This window comes from Mus musculus, chromosome 1, assembly GCF_000001635.26.
Source record: "Mus musculus strain C57BL/6J chromosome 1, GRCm38.p6 C57BL/6J".
NCBI lineage: Eukaryota > Metazoa > Chordata > Mammalia > Rodentia > Muridae > Mus > Mus musculus.
Window position 1 is genome coordinate 20,824,505 of NC_000067.6, and position 6,039 is coordinate 20,830,543.

A 6,039-nucleotide genomic window follows, 5' to 3' on the forward strand; every position below is an offset into this window, starting at 1 on the left:
AATCAATTTTCGTATTACTAAACATCGATGGATTAAAGTATAGACGGCCACATGCAGAGAGCAGCTACTATGTCGGACAGTACAGATTCACAGTTCCACAGCGTGCTAATGGGCAAATGACAGGCCATAACTGAAGTCTGGCACTGGAATGTCTTTGGTTGTCCATGGGCTTTGGAGCTTTGCTTTTGGATTTGGTGTTGGTGGGTTGTTTTGAGACTAGTTCTCACTATGTAGGCTCGGCTTCCCTTTCCTCTGCCTTCTGAGTCCTAAGGTTCCAGGGGTATGCGACCACACTCAATTTCGCTTGAGAATTTTGAAGGAACTTGTTGGTATTAAAAATCCAAGGACAGGGCTGGGGAGATGGCTCAGTGGTGAAGAGCGTGTACTTCACCTCCAAAGGACCTGAGTTCAATTCCCAGCAACCATATCATGTGACTCACAACTGCCCATAAATTCTAGTTCCAGGCCAGAGCGTCTGTGGGCATTTGCAGTCTTGTGTGCACAGACTTACACATAATTAAAAAAAAAAAAAGATTTAAAAAAGTCCAAGGACAGGTACTAGAGAAAGAGAAATAGGATCATTTCTGAAGTAGTGGGAGTTACAAAGAAGGAAAACATTATCTATGTACAGAAAAGGGGGTAGCAAAAAGTCAGAGAAGGATGTGGTAAATAGAAAGCACAAGAAATCAGATGGAAGTTAAAAAGAGGTGAGATGATTCATACTCACAAAGGAAGGTGGAAGTCAGTGGAGTTACCACATCAAGAGAAAGTATAAACATCAGGCCACAAAGGGACACACACATATACACTCAGTACTTGTCTTTATTCACACAGAACCATAACAGAATATAATAACCTGCATAGGACTGAATAATAAAATCACTCCAGCATAATGTCTTCTTCTTCTGAGGTGGGGACAAAGGAAGGGGCATGCATCACTAGTTGATTCTAAAGAGTTTATCATTTAAAAAACATTTGAAACAAATCCAACAAGATGCTGGGCTGCTCCATCCTGCAGGGATAATCAGAGGGGACCCAGGGCAAGGGAATGAGAGAGTGGGAGGGAAAGAGAATGAGAGCAAGTCAATCATACTGATCAAATTCTGAAAAACTTTATTCAGGAGTGGCAGTATAAGCATAAGCAAAATGAGGCTCCAGGGAGGGGGGAAGAGCCTCGGGTCCTCTGAAGGTCAGGTGGCAATCTTCAGCTCCTGGAACCAACGGTCACAGTGTCCTCTTTACCCACATACATTCTTACTGTTGTGACCACGAATGTTCTCTCAGGATTGTTTATGTAAACTAGAAAATATCCACAAGACCATGGCTGAGGCCATGGCTCCTGGCACTGGGCAGTGGTGGCACACACTTTTAATCCTAGCACTTGGAAGACAGAAGCAGGCAGATCCTGAGTTTAAGGCCAGTCTGGTTCAGGACAGCCAGGGCTACACAGAAAAACACTGTATCAAACAAATAAATAAACCAACAAACAATCCCAAAACAACCCCACCAAACCAAATGCAACAAAATGTTAAGTTATACCAAATCTGGATGATGAACAGAGGTTTCTATTTATTTTTATTTGAGCTTGATAATAGTTACAGATAGCAATGTTTAATAAATATAAGTTCAAATCTAAAACTAAAACACATTAGGCTGAACCAATCAGGTACTTTCTTCTTTTCTCTGTATTTGTCCTGTTTCCATCTAACATAGGGGTTAGGAATTGAACAAACTTTTTGTTCCTTAGGACACTTCTGTTCACAAGATAAAAAGGTCAACACAGTAAACCCTCCTCATACGGAGGATAAAGGAGATGGGCAACACAGCTCTACTGCGGAATTTTGTTTCCCTAGAATAGAGTCAACAGAGGTTCCAACAACAGGTTAGAACACATCTACCACTGTGTTCTCTTAGCAAGACCAATGTGTGCTCTTGAGAACCTTTGGATAACAGGGAAGAGTTGGGCACAATGGTAAAGGGAAGGATGAAGAGATGGCTTGAGAAGCCAAGTCCTTGCTATGCAAGAAGATCCAAGTTCAATACTAGCACTGCCCAAAAAGCCTGGAACAATTTCATAAATCTGTAACTGTAGCTCTGGAGAGGCCAAGACTAGAGAATGCTTGTGGCTTGCTGTTCAGCCAATCTAGCCATGACATAAAAGAACGTGTTTCAATAAAATAAGGTATTTGGGAAGGTACCTGATATTGACCCGTGGCCTTTACACACACTAGCACACATGTGCAATGCACCCTATATACATGCCCCCCCAGCTCACATGCACACATACACACACACACACACACACACCAAAACAAAACAAAACGGAATGGAAGAAGGAGGAAGGCCCTAGTTTGCTCTGTCCTTGATGAAGGGAGCCAGCAGCAACGTGTCCCTGTAGAGGAAAGTAAAACAGAACAATCCCCTCTTCCTTTGACATTCTTTCTTGGATATCTCCTTGGCTTTATCACAATCAGTGTTCATACACCTGACTTGCCAATGGAGCTTCATCTTCTTGCTTCTTAATCTGAGAGCTCAGCACATTACCTGGCAAGGAACAGGCCTTTGGGACTGTTTGGTCAGTTACCACTGAATGTCTACTGTGATGGTTTGAATGAGAATGGCCTCCATAGGCTCATATGTTTGAATGATGATTGGTCCCTAGTTGATGTGTTGTTTGGAAAGAATTAGAAGACATGTCCTTGTCGGAGGAGCTGCAGGGGACAGGGGAGCTTTGAGGTTTCAAAAGCCCATGCCAGGCCCAGTATCTCCTCTATATATCCATCAATCTGTCTGTCTGTTTGTCTGTCTGTCTGTCTGTCTGTCTGTCTATCTAGCTAGCTAGCTCCAGTGTTAGGCTTGTCTGCTTTCCACTGTGATGATAATGGACTAATCTTCTGAAGCCTTAAGCAAGCCCCCAAATAACTGCTTTCTTCTGTAAGAGTTACCTTGGTCATGGTGTCTCTATGCATCACTAGAGCAGCGACTGAGGTCTTCAGATCTTGATGTCTCAGCCTCTCAGTCTCTCTTGCACAGCTTCTTTCTGATCTGTTTGACCTCCAAGCCTTTACTTGATTCACAGCCTTTGAGGTCCCTTACTTAGGACAGCCAATTATGAAAACTTTAAGGTTTTTCATTGTCTCTACACTAAGATATCCAAACCAGTTTCCAGGTGGTCATCATATCTTGTCAGACTCTGGAAATGGGAGCTTTCTTGGCTCCCAAGAGTGTCACAGATAGCTGAGCCTTCCTTTTCCACTTCATGAGAGCTGTGACAGGATGCCACAGTGGGGACAGCAGAAGGCATGACTGTGACACCTCTTGACATCTCCTCTACATACCCTCCTGCTTGTACCCTTGTCTCACTCTGCTTGTGCTGTCATAACAGCAATAGCACTGACAGCAACAACAACAAACATGGGGGTTTATGAAGAACAGAAATGTGTTGGTATACATAGAAAAGCTGAAGTCCAACATCAAGGCACACAATAGCAGGTTCAGTGTCTGGTGAGAGCCCTGTCCTTATTTTCAAAATGGCATCATTAATAATGCCTTTCTACTTGGCAAAGACAGAAAAGTAAAACAAAGACGGTCTCTAGTATCCTCTGGCCCTTGTGTGAGGATACCAGTTCCATTTATAAAAAGTCTGCCTTCTTGATTTCACTGTTTCCTACACTCCCACAGTCTCCTGGTTTGAGTGTTTAGTCCACCAGCTGGAGGGTGGTGTTGTGCAACATGGGACAACTTTTTAGTATTGGGACATAGCTAGTAGAAGAGTCACTGGGGTAGACCTTGAGGATGTATGTGGCTGACCTGAGCTTCCAGATCTGCCAAGCTGTGCCCAAACCATACCTCAAGCTTCACCAACACACACAGACCCTGTGGCTTCAGCGGCCTTGCCTTGTCAGCCATGATAGACTGTGCCTTGTAAAACAGTAGGTAGACCAGATGGATACAAGACTGTGTCTGCTAGAAGATTAATTCAAGGTACAATTCTATGATGCACCTTCCATGAGGTTGTCCTTCATGATGAGATGGAACTTTGTGTAGATGCCAGTGCTTGAGGTTACCCACACTCCTATAAATAACCCCGAGGTTGTGCTCTATAAATAACCCCATGTGTCCCCCCCCCCAAAAAAAAACAAACCTCATTGGCTCACTAAGCTTGATTTGTGTGGCCTCATTAATTTTATCCAATGCCTCTGTGGTAAAAATGACATTTGTCAATGTCTTCCAGGGAAAATTATGAAACAATTGTAGATGACATATAGACTATACATAAATACATGTATGTGTAGTAGAACAGTAGTTACTGGAGTTGGAGTAGAGTTGGAGTAGGGACAAAGGGGAGTTTTCATTTCACTGTGTTACAGTTTGAATTTTTGTGCTCTCCAAGAATTCATGGATTAAAATTGAACACCTAAAGTGGTGGTCTAATAGCATAGAATCCTTAAGACGTAATTAAGCCACAAGTGCAGAGCACTCATGAACGGATTAGCACCTATTTTAGGCTACTTTCTGTTACTAAAACAAAATAGCTGAGGTTAGGTAAGTTGTAAGGAAACAGGTATATCCAAGGTTAAGTGGATAGTGTTTTGTCGTGTTCTGGTGAGGGTCTTTTGATGTTATATCAGTACAGGAAACAGAAGAGGTTAATATGTGTAAGTAATGCATATGTTAGACAAACCAAGACTCATTAACAGCACATATTTATGAGAGCTAATCCTGGTTTGCAAGACCTAGCTTACTCCTGTAAGGAGAAGTTAGTTTCTTTACTAAAACATCAGTCCACTTATGAGGACAGTGTCTTCATGACCTAATGACTACCTAAAAGCCCCTGACACTGTGCCTTGAGGAGTTAAACCTCCAGGTAAATTTTGGTGGGGACACACTATATTCGCATCCTAGCAATGCCTTTATAACGAGGTCTCTGAAAGCTTCCTTGGCCCTTTCATCGCTTATGGACAAAGGGAGAAGAAGCCAGCTATGAGAAGTAGCTGTCATCAGACATCAAATCTGCTGACACTTTGGTCTTGGACTTCCTCACTCCCAGAGTGTCTTCTGTCAATTTGGTTTCAGATTCAGCTGTCTGTTAAAACATACCTGATCAAGTTACACTGTTCTCAGTATCAATAGCAATTTGTGTCCGTTTCCTCTCTAGCAGGCATCTCCTGAGTGGCCCTTTTCAAAAGACTTTCCATTTCTCCCAGCCTTCTCACTCTTCCCCAAATGAAAATGGACATGGCGATACACTCCTGAAATCCAGCACACTAGAGACTGAGGGAAGGATCACTGTGGGCTCAAGCGAGCCAGGAATACACAGTGAGACCATATCTCTAAAGCAAACAAAAACCTTATGGAACTTCCTCTGACACACCAAAATCACACCTTAAAAATTTAAGCTAGCTCATCAGATGAACCTTGCCACCCAGTGCTATGATGGTTATTCTTGGCTGTCAAATTGATTTTATTGAAATGTCTAGAAAATTGATAAGTAATAGTCCTACTTCTGTCTAATAAGATATGTGGCTCCATAGTCTAAAAGAGGAAGGCCTGCTTGAATGGGGGCAATATCATCAAAAGGGCTGGGGGCTCCAGGAAACAAGAAGAAGAAAAGAAAGAGGAAGAGGAAGAAGAGGAGGAGGAGAAAGAAGGAGGAGGAAGAGGAAGAAGAAGAAGAAGAAGAAGAAGAAGAAGAAGAAGAAGAAGAAGAAGAAGAAGAAGAAAGAGAGAGAGAAAGAAAGGAAGGAGGGAAGGAAGGAAGGAAGGAAGAAAGAAAGAAAGAAAGAAAGAAAGAAAGAAAGAAAATGAGGAGGAGGAGAAGCAGAAGGAGAAGGAGGAGAGGAGGGAGGAGAAGAAGAAGAAGAGGAAGAAGAAGAGGGAGGAGAAGAAGAAGAAGAAGAGGAAGAAGAAGAGGGAGGAGAAGAAGAAGAAGAAGAGGAGGAAGAGGAGGAAGAGAGAGGAGGAGGAGGAGGAGGAAGAGGAGGAGGAGGAGGAGGAGGAGGAGGAGGAGGAGGAGGGGGAAGAGAGAGGAGGAGGAGG